Source organism: Bison bison, unplaced genomic scaffold (genome assembly GCF_000754665.1).
Source record: "Bison bison bison isolate TAMUID 2011002044 unplaced genomic scaffold, Bison_UMD1.0 scf7180017864345, whole genome shotgun sequence".
Classification (NCBI taxonomy): Eukaryota; Metazoa; Chordata; class Mammalia; order Artiodactyla; family Bovidae; genus Bison; species Bison bison.
The window spans coordinates 4514967-4526114 of NW_011494917.1; the positions used below are offsets into that span (position 1 = coordinate 4514967).

Genomic DNA, 11148 nt, shown 5'->3' on the forward strand with positions numbered 1-11148 from the left:
CCAACCCATGACTATGGTTTTATAAAATGCCCCATAGAAGTCTAGAGTAAAAAGTGAGGCCTTCTCATCACACCAAGCCCCACCAACCCCAATTCTTTCCCAGAAATAACACTGTTAACCATTTTATTCCTTCCAGATCTTCTATGAATTAACATACATATGTCAGATCAGAAGATTTGTCATGTTTTCTTTTTTATACACACGTGATCACATGGGACATATGCTGAATATACTTTCTTTTTCTCTCAATAATATGTCTTGAGGGCACATATTCTTTTTTTTTTAAACTATCTTACCACTTTTAGGGTATAAATGTATCATAATTTCTTAGTCATATTCCTATTAATGAAAATTTATCTTCAGTTTTTTACTATAATAAAATATACAGCAATGAACATCTTCACATAGCTTTTGTTGATTTTCTTTTATTATATCTTTTCTTTTACTACTTCTAATTTTAGTTCTCAGCCCATGGCCTGTGATAATCTTACTATTTCCAAAAGAATGGAGCTATGTAAGTCATGTTTTATTCTCATATTTCTACATATCATATTTAGTTTTCTGTGATAGATGATTACAGCTGAGAAATCATATGGTAAGTAATAGTGTGATCCCTGTGTTTTTATAAACAGATTAAAGTTAATAATTCAAAGAGAATGATGTTAATTATGAGCCTCTCAGATATGGAAACAACTGCACTGAGCAAAAACAGACTTTCTTATAAAAAGTAATTTTCAGAAGCAGGTGCTTGTTCTACTTCCTTCTAGAAAAATGTTCTTGTTTCACACAAAGAGCCCACAGATCTTGGCTGTGCCAGGTTATAAAATAAGAACTTTTTAGAGCGGGAATAGAACCACAGAAATTCAAGCTATATCTAAGGTCACAGCTGGGTAGTGGCAGAGAAAGGATGGCAAGCCAGGCTGAACACTCATTAAGAAGCAGGAGTTTCCCTGAGAGGCACTTGAACACAGAGGGTACAGCAATGATTGGAAACAAAGTCCAGTTCCTGGTGAGAAGATATCGTCTCTATCTCTTGATCTTTGGGGCAACAGATGATTCATGAGCTATCAAGAAATTGTTGCTGGTTATGTTGCTTATTGCCACACTGGTTACAAACTGTAATTCAACTAAACAGATATTTATTGAGCATATACTACATGACTGGCATTGTTTTTGTTTTGGTAGCACGGGGGGGTAACAGTGGTGGCTAAGATAAGCTTCCTGCCTTCCAGTAGCCTACATTCTGCCAGAGAGGGGACAGGGACTAAGCACATACGTTGATACATCACAGGTACTGACTGGCAGTAGATCATCTGAATCTAAGGAATGATTGGCATCTTCTCAAAGTCCTTCCCGCTGTCATAAATGAGCTCCTTTGGATCAGAGATGCTTATGTGCAGAGATAAAAATCAATCTCCAACCACATATTAAAGGAAGAGAAATTTAGTTGCAAAGCTTACTGTCATTGCTACTGGGATTTTCCTTTTGAGAGTAAACACAGGCCAGATTACTAGTTAACACATGGGCAGCAGCAAAGGCCCTAGACACAGGAGAGACTCCAGGACTTCCCCCACCCACCCTAAGTCATTCTGGAAGGTCCCTGTGCACTGGACTCAGTGGTCCCACTGAGAATGACTGGGGTACAACATCCACTCCAAAGATGCAACCTTTGCAAAAGGGGAAGATGACTCATTGTGAGCCACCATGACCTCTAGAGTGGCCCCCCAAAGCCCAGTAGATCACAGTATTAGTCGCTCAGTTGTGTCCGACTCTCTCTGATCCCACGGACTGTAGCCCACCAGGTTCCTCTGTCCATGGGATTCTCCAGGCAAGAATGTGAAGTGCGTTGCCATTCTCTTCAAGAGGGGATCTTCCCAGCCCAGTATCGAACCCAGGTCTTCTGCATTGCAAGCAGATTCTTTACCATCTGAGTCACCAGGGAGGCCCAAGCAGCCAGCGTTTTGATGGTAGATAAACACCTTTAGCAGCCAATACCCCTAACAATCTTAAAGATACTCGATGAATAGGTAAAGTACGTCAGGTTTAGGATTTGGGGTTTTCTCTGCCTCAGCATTAACTAGTGCCTGAACACATCGCTGGGAGCATCAGAGTAAAGGCTCAGCTTAAATGTTATCTTCTCAGATCGGCCTCCCTGGTTACCCTATAAATAATGGCAACTGCCCATCCCTAATAGCTCCTCTCCCCCTTGGCAACTCTATTTTTTTCCTCCTTACTCCTCACCACTAATCATCATTTTGTTTAACCTCAATGACTAACACCCACTCGAATGTAAAATCTTTGAGGGCTCTTTTTATTTATTTATTTGGCTGCACTGGGTTTTAGTTGCAGCATGTAGGATCTTTGACCTTTGTTGGGGAGTGTAGGACCTAGTTCCCTGACCAGGGATTAAACCCGGGCCCCTTGCATTGGGAATGCAGTCTTAGCCACTAGGGAAGTCCCCAGGTTTTGGGGTTTTTTTGTTTTAATTGGAGAAGCATTGCTTTACAATGCTGTGTTAGTTTCTGCTGTACAATGAAGTGAATCAGTGATGTAATTTTTATTTTGATCACTGCTCTGCCCCTGGTATCTAGAACAGGGGCACATAATAGATAGGTGCCCAACAAATACATTGAGTGTATGAATAAAAGAATGAACAAACTCACCAATAGTACCTAAGCATGGTTATATTGGCTATTTCTGTTGCCTAAGAAAGGAATCCAAGAACAGGCATCACCCTGTAGAAGAAACTGGAGATCACGACCTAAAACGGCTGCCAACAATTTCCTTAGAACAGAGGATGTTAGAGAAGAGAAATCACACACAAGAGTTGAGCGTGAAAGGTCACATTCATTCTTTGCAGCTTTGTGGTGTCTTAGTGAGCATGCCCAGTAAGAGACAGAAGCAACCAGAGACTGAAACGATCTTGAGCCATGCCACGTGAGCCCTTTGGTTAAGACAGTTCCCCAGAACCTCTTCCCATCTCTCTGTATCCACTTCCCTTTGTGTTTTGACTTTAAACAAAGGCTCATATCCCTCCAGGACATCTGCCAGACTCCAGCAATCACAGCTCACCCAGAAATCATCAAGATGCCCACTAAGGAGACTTCGCGGCTTCCATGTCAGGGGCTGGGAATCGGAGTCAACTGCAGTTTGCAGACAGCTGTACCTTCCCTGCGCATGTGCTGCACACTGTGCTCTCAAGAGAACAGCGCAGGGAGCAAGCAGTACCAGCCTGCAGAGGTGGCTGGTGGCACCACCTGACTCCTCTCTGGGCAGCTTAACCTTGGCAGTGACCCTTACTCGTGAAGGTCATTTGTCAGAAGAACACAGAGGAAGGACAGAAAGCAGGGTGGGGTGGGAAGGGGAAGACCCAGCCAGGGCAGAGGTCAAGGAACCCCAGATATTTGCCTAAGAAGACTTCAGGGTTGCCCAAGATGCACAAATGACTGACTTCCGCTGTGGTCACTGCATATGTCACACTTAACACTCTCATTCTGCACAGTGAAAAGTTATGACGTTTCAGGTGTTCTTAGGCCAGTCTGGGAACTGAAGTGCAGCCCATCAAGGGACTCGCCCAAAGTCTATTAGCAATCAGCAGAACAAAAATAAAAGTCCGACACCTGATGCAAAGCTCCTTCCCCTGGTAGTTACGTGTTCCATGTGGGCTGAAAGTAGCAGGATATTTTCAATTTCCTTAGCAAAGTAATTTTAAGAATTTCCCCATCAGATGTGTCACAAGCATGGGATTAAGAACCACACCGCTGCATATATTTGATCCCATGCCTTTAGAACAGTTGTCCCCAGAATTTTATATGACTTCCTATTTGATATGACTATTTACTTATAAATCTTACATATGCATAGATATTCTGATACATTGTGTAACTATAAGGCATTGTTGAAACAGATCCAAGAGCATAGCATTTTGTTCTTGCTTTCCAATGACTCATCTTGTACCCTAAAGGTACATAACTTCCCCTTTAGGGACCACTGCTCAAGTAATGCTTTACTCAAAATCTTATATACAAAAGTCAATAACAAAAAAGACTTATACATGAATATAATTAGATAACTAAATAAGACTTAGAAAAATATTACTGAAATTTAAAAAAAAAATTAAAAAAAAATAAATATTAATAATTTTGTAGCTAAAAAAAAAAAGAAAAATATTAATATAAAAGTTTACCCAAAGTAAGGCTAGGTACCTGTACTTGAAAAATGGCTAGATTCCCATGTTTGGGCCAAATATTGGGTTGGAAAAATCCAGATGAATTTTTTGGCCAGTTCAATAAAGTGGGGAGCCATATTAGACAACAGTTTGAGAGTTCTTCAAAAGGTTCAACACACAGTTACATGAGCAAGCAATCCCATTCCTGGCTACATGTCCCAGAGAAACAAAAGTATATGTTAACATAAAAACTCCCATGTAAATATTCTTAAATTGAGATATATTTCAGTTTAAGGGTACAGCATAATGATTTCATTTACATACATCATGAAGCCATTATCACAGTAAGTTTAGTGAACATCCATCCTCTCATAAAGTCATAAAAGTAAAGAAAGAGAAAGAAATATTTTTCCTCGTGAAGAGAACGCTCAGGATTCACCCTCTTGACGACATTCACACACAACACACAGCAGTGTTACGTATATTCATCCTGTTGTACCTTCCAACTCCAGTACTTATTTATCTTAGAGCTGGAAGTCTGCACCTTCGACGGCTTTTATCCAGGTGTCCCTCCCCGCTCCCTCCACTGTCATCACTGGCAACCAAATGTCTGATCTCCTCTTTTAAAATTTGTTTTTGGAGTATAGTTGACCTCCTACACTGTAATAGTTCCTGTTACACAACACAGTGATTTGTTATTTCTATACACACATGAGTGTTAGCGGCAGCATTGTTCAGAACAGTTAAAAAGTAGAAACAACCCAAATGTCCATCGATCAATAAATAAAGGATGCTACTCTGGCCACCTGATGTGAAGAGCCAATTCACTGGAAGAGACCCTGATGCTAGGAAAGATTGAGGGCAGGAGGAGAAGGGGGACGACAGAGGATGAGATGGTTGGATGGCATCACCAACTCAATGAACGTGAGTTTGACCAAACACCAGGAGATGGTGAAGGAAAAGGAAGCCTGGCATGCTGTAGTTCATGGGGTCGCAAAGAGTTGAACACAACACAGCAACTGGACAGACAGACAGCCATACAGTGCAACATCGTTCAGCCATAGTAAGAAGGGAAGTACTAATACATGCTACAATATGACTGAGCCCTGAAAACATCCTACTAAGTGAAAGAACTCATTGACAAAAAATAGTTATTTCTTTATGAATGAATGAAATTGTCCAGAATAGGCAAACCCATAGAGACATTAGTACATTAGCAGTTCCTTTGGGGGATGGGAAGATAGGGGCGACAGGTAAAAATATCTTTCTGAGGTTCTAAATGTTTTCAAATCAACTATGGTAATGCTGTCACATATCTGTGAAGATAGGAAAACCACTGGATTGTACACTTCCAATGGGTGAATTTATGCGATGTCAATTCTATCTGCATCTCAATAATGCTGTTGAAAAAATGAAATGGGCCAAGGCCATCTCCCTTCCAAAAGGTCTAGCAAGACTAGAGATGCTGTTAGTCTGTGGACCACGGGCATCCAAGGAGCATGAGCTGAGAGTCAGGCTGAGAACGGTGGAACTGAAAGGTGAAAGGGGAAATAGAGACTAGACAAAGGGAGCAGGAATAAATATGCCGAAAGTAAGTATGGAGAGGGAGAGAGCAAGAAGTAAGAATGCCACGACTGAACCTTGCAGGAAAACCCCCAAGGGCCGGTAACGACACCACCACCATCGGTGAGATGGCTGAGTTCCGGGCACTGCTTGTTTGCGCTGAGGGTTCCAGGCGTCCACCCTTCTCTTTACACCAGCACTGCAGGGGAGCTTCTACTGGTCCCAATTTATAGATGGGACGACAAAGTCAGAGCGGTTAGGTATCACGGTCATGTTCAGTTAAGTGCCTATCTTTCAGAAACATATACAGAAGGATTTAGAATGGATAGAATTTCTTGAATGTGTTTTAAAATAATACAGCGGGAAGGTCCAGGGAGGGATATGGTTGAAACACGATGGGCCACGCTGATCATCGTTAAAGATGGGAGGAGGGCACATGGACTGTTCTCTCTACTTACTGTTTGAAATTTTCGATAAGACAATCCCAGGTTAAAAACAAACAAACAACCTTCAACATGTGCTATGTCTTTCTGTGTCCCCGAGTTACCTGTCTGTCCTCACCTGTCACCTCTACAACCTACGCCTCTATACCCCCCGCACCCTACACCCTTCTACCCTCCTCTTCCCACCCCCGTCCTGATCTTATTCAAGTCTACCTTTGGATTGAGACATTCCCCACACCCTTTTAAAAGCTGCATCCCTACAAGCGTACACTCTCCCCATTTACTGACCTACTGTGTTCCATAGCACTTAGCCTCTGATTGCTTACCCATCAGCAGTCATTCATTACTAACTCCTGGAGGGCGTTTACTACATGCCTGACATGGTTCTAAGCTTTCTAAACACATACACACACACTCAATCCTCCTAACAACCTAAGAGGTAGATATGACCACACCATCTTTATTTCACAGAAGAGAAACTGAGGCACAGTTAGTCAATGGAGCCAGTTTCCAACCCAGGCTAGTCTTGCTCCCAGTCCACGCTCTTACCCACAACACCACAGGGGTGAAGGGAAGACTTACATCTCATGGACTTAACCATCTCTCCAGAAGATTATCAGTCACCAAGCAGAGAGTAGCTGCTGGGAGCCGGGTAACATTGGTAACACTGACACGGTGACCTCCCCCAGCCCAAATCTCCATACAGACCAGAGTCTAAACTAACAGTGAGAACCCCAGCCCCAGAAAAAGATTGTATGTAGGTCATAGACAGTTCAAATGATCTGACAATTGAACCATATTGTTTAAAGTACCCTTGGGACTTCCCTGGTTGCCCAGTGGTTAAGACTTCACCTTCTAATGCAGGAGATGTGGGTTCATACCAGGTTGGGGAGCTAAAATCTCACATGCCTCCAGGCCAAAAAAACAAAACATAAAACAGAAACAATATTGTAACAAATCCCATAAAGACTTTAAAAATGGTCCACATTAAAAAAAAAAAAAGCAAACTTAAAAAAAATGCCCTTAAAAGTAAGTATATTCAGAAGTTCAAGTTTCCTCACCTACCAGATTTAAAGTGGCCGTCCTCAATTTCCAAACAAAGAGAGAACACAGGAATAACTTACATACATTTTCAGGACTTAGTTGTTCTCTGACTCACTATAGCTTGTTGGAATAAAAGAACGTATAAGAATATAAGGATAAAAAAAATAAAACCCTCCACCCTCCAATTTTCATCGCCTGAAATCAACCACAGAAAAGCATGAGTTGGCCCTGGGTGCCATTCAATGTTCCCTGCCAGAAAACGATTGAGGTCTAATTTGCGTTTATCTCTTTTAATGACGGTAATGCTAAGGATCTAAGAGAAGAAACTAAAGACTTTTTTAAAAACAATTTTCAGACATAATTGCTGGGCAAATCACCCCATGTGTAGTTCCCTCCAGGTTTTATTTATTTATGCCAGTCATTTGTTACAGCTGACAAAAACAGGACTCTGAAACTTCCCTTTACACTCTGAGAAGCATTTCTTTCCAGTTCACACTCCACGTTCCAGTGAGAAATAAAGCATTCACTCAACATAGGATCGGAGAAGGCGATGGCACGCCACTCCAGTACTCTTGCCTGGAAAATCCCATGGACGGAGGAGCCTGGTGGGCTGCAGTCCATGGGGTCATGAAGAGTTGGACACGACTGAGCGACTTCACTTTCACTTTTCACTTTCATGCATTGGAGAAGGAAATGGCAACCCAAGCCAGTGTTCTTGCCTGGAGAATCCCAGGGACGGGGGAGCCTGGTGGGCTGCCGTCTATGGGGTCGCACAGAGTCGGACACGACTGAAGCGACTTAGCAGCAGCAGCAAAATAGGATTATTAGCACTGTTTTGTCCATGAGAGAAGTGAGGATCAGAAAAAGGAAGTAAAGACCACACAGCAGGGCTTCCCTCGTGGCTCAGTGGTATAGAATCTGCCTGCCAATGCTGCAGACACAGGTTCGACCCCTGATCTGAGAAGATGCCACAAGCCCCAAAGCAACTAGGTAGGCCCATGTGCCGCAACTATTGAGCCCAAGAGCCATAACTACGAAAGCCCGTGAGCCCTAGAGCCCATGCTCCAGCAGCAAAAGAAGCCACCACAACAAGAACCTACGCACCGCATTGAAGATCCATCCTAGGAAGCAGCAATGAAGACCCAGCACGGCCAAAAATAAAATTAAAAAAAAAAATAAAGACCACACAGCAATTTGGCAACTAGTTCAGCATCCAGGATCCCTGCTCCAAAGCCTTCAGTCTCTCTCACCCCGGCTGGGAGAAAACCCAGTGCAGATGTTAAGAAGAAGAAGAAGAAAAAAAGAAAGAGTACCAATCAATTACAATCATTATGCCAATCGAAGAGAAATTCCTCATTGCTCACTGTGTGACCTTGGGCAAGGCACTCAAACTCTCTGTGCTTCAGTTTCTTTACAGATTGTTGTGAGAACTAAATGGACTGTAATATGCATATCTGAGTCTGGCACACAACAGTCTAAAAGTTGGCTTTATTATCACCATCAGGGTTATTTTATAAGATTTACAGTTCTGTGCAAGACAGTCTCAGTTGTATTTCCCAAACTCTTAAATGAGTCATCTTTCAACTCCTTTTAGTTAAAATGGAAAAGCCAATCAGAGGTCCTATTTGGTATCATAAAAAGATAAAATATGACACAAGCGCTCTAGTATTGCTCACGTTTATAATCTCTGGAAGGCTGGACATGCTTATCTAAAAAGGACTGCTTAAATTTTAACAGTAAGGCAACCAACCAACCATGCAAATCTCTCCTTTCAGTATTAGAAATATGAATCTAAAATTAGTAATAAGAGAAACTATTCAGATTCCTCCCTGCTATTATCATGTGCTGTGTGTGACTTGTGTAGGAAACATATCCAGAGCTCCCATCTTCCTCTGAAGATGTTCGAATTAAAATGCTTATTCTTGGATGTCTACTCTTGGCTCTGACAGAATTTTCCCGTCAGAAAACAAGAACTCCAACTTCAGAAAATGTTTTTGGAGCTAACTGATCTCCCAGAGAATATGCCCAATCAAATCTAACCCCTCAGGGGCTTCTCCGGTGGCTCAGTGGGAAAGAATCTCCCTGGCAATGAGGGAGGCCCGGTTGGATCCCTGATGGGGAAAGATCCCACATGCCACGTGGCAACTAAGCCCAGCGAGCCACAGCTACTGAGGCTGTGCTCTAGAGCCCCGTGTTCTGCAACAAGACAAGTCACTGCAATGAGAAGCCCCCAAACGCAGCTAAAATAAGCAGAGTAGCCCCGACTCGCTGCAACTAAAGAAAGCTTGCACACAGGAAAACCCCTGCAAAGCCATAAAAAATAAAAATTTTTAAAAACCTCTAAGTCCCCCCCACCTAGCCGCCACAACGACGACTTTCAACTTTGCTCAACTCTCAGAGCACCGCTCCCACTTTGTACACGTCCTAAAGTTGATGAACCAAGCAAAGTTCTCATGCCCTGATGTCACACTCTGTTGGGCAGAGTAACTGGCGCCTGTGCCGTGAAGAGGAATTGCAACAAGAAATTGAGAAATCGGCACATCTCACCCGGCAGGTAACCAGGAAAACTCCAGCGCTGCTGAGAAGGTCCTTATCTCCGCTACAAGCAAGGTTCGGTTAGGGGCCAGGAAGGAGGTGTGGTCTGCGATGCTAAATTTGTAGAAACCACAGGTGATGCTTTTCAAAACCCCACCCTCCCTCCGTTATCTTCCAAACCACCCAGGGAGGTGGAGCACCTCCGATCCTCCCACGTCTCACGCGAGCAAACTGAAGTTCAACGAGGTTTCCTGATTTGCCGAGACCTATTATTCGACTTCAGGACAGGGTCCAAGACACCCAAGTCGGCCGAACCCCAGTCCTTTGCACTCTTGCCTGCAAACCTATTTAAAGATCCTTTCAAATTGCACTGTAGTAACACAGGGCAGCGCTTGATCATCCCCTTTCCTTTGGGTCTTCATTCCCATTGAGGCTAGATGACCCCTCTTCGGAAGGTTCTCTACAGTCCCCAAGCTGACAGCATCAACTCCGCGGGAGATCGGTAGCAAACCTCCCGTGCGGTCACCGGCCAGGTGGGGTGAGGGTGAAACGCAACGGGCGCGTCCCCGCCACAATCTCAGCAGGTGGATCCCACACCTGGCGCTCGGCCGAAGAGAAGCCCCGTGCGCCGCTTTCGGGCTCTCACCTACTTCGGTTAAGCCGCAGAAAGTGGCTGTGCCAGTAGTTTATTGGGGCGTGTTGGGGAGGTGGTCCTCTGGGGGGCCCTCGCCATCTGGGTAAGCGCTTTTGTGGAACCGAGAAAAGCCACTCTGCATCCGGGACCGCTTCAGGGTCTGCGCTCACGGGAGAGTCGCTCTGCGCCCTGCATGTCTGGCGGTCCGGCTCCTGCGCCCCTCCGGACCCAAGCCGAGCACAGGGTCGCCCACCACCCCGCACTTCATCCCTTTGCAGGTCAACTCCGCAAAGATCTCCCCGGGTCGGGGGGACTCAGCATTGCCCTGACCTATCTTGGGGTCCCCCTCCCCCGCACTCTCCGCTGTGCGCACGCCTCTCTGGCATCCCTTCCACCACCCTCCTCGCCCTCCCCCGCCTCCCGGGCCGGGTTCCGCTCACCTCAGCGGCGGAAAAGCCAGCTGGGCGCCGCGCGTCGGCTCCTCTACGGGCCCGGCTCCGAGCGGCGTCGCGAGGTCACTGCGCCCCCCAGCGACGGAGAGAGGGGGCGACGAGGGGGTAGCGGCGCCCTGACACCGTCCCCCGCCCACATCTCCCCGCGCCAGCCAAAAATATCCCGGGCTCCAGCAGCAAATCCGAGAAACGCCCCCAGCGGAGCGAAGCGCCACTTCCCCGCCTGCTGCTCGCTGGGAGGCGACGGGGAGGCGAGCTGGAAGGAACGCGGGCCCCCTGCCCTCCTCCCGACCCCGGGCCCTGGTGGCG

General features: G+C 45.2%; 1 protein-coding gene across 5 annotated transcripts in view; it reads right to left on the minus strand.

Moving 5' to 3' along the window:
• Window positions 1-11148, minus strand: part of KIAA0226L (KIAA0226-like ortholog) — a 42460-nt gene that overhangs the window by 27881 nt on the left and 3431 nt on the right. The window contains exon 1 of one of the 5 annotated variants that reach the window (XM_010854638.1): window positions 10828-11142. The exons of 3 other annotated variants lie outside the window; for them this stretch is intronic. The gene's annotated coding sequence lies outside the window, so the exon portion shown is untranslated. Of the gene's footprint in view, window positions 1-9765; window positions 10785-10827; window positions 11143-11148 lie in introns of those variants that run through there. One more of the 5 variants, XM_010854637.1, reaches the window with a different exon arrangement.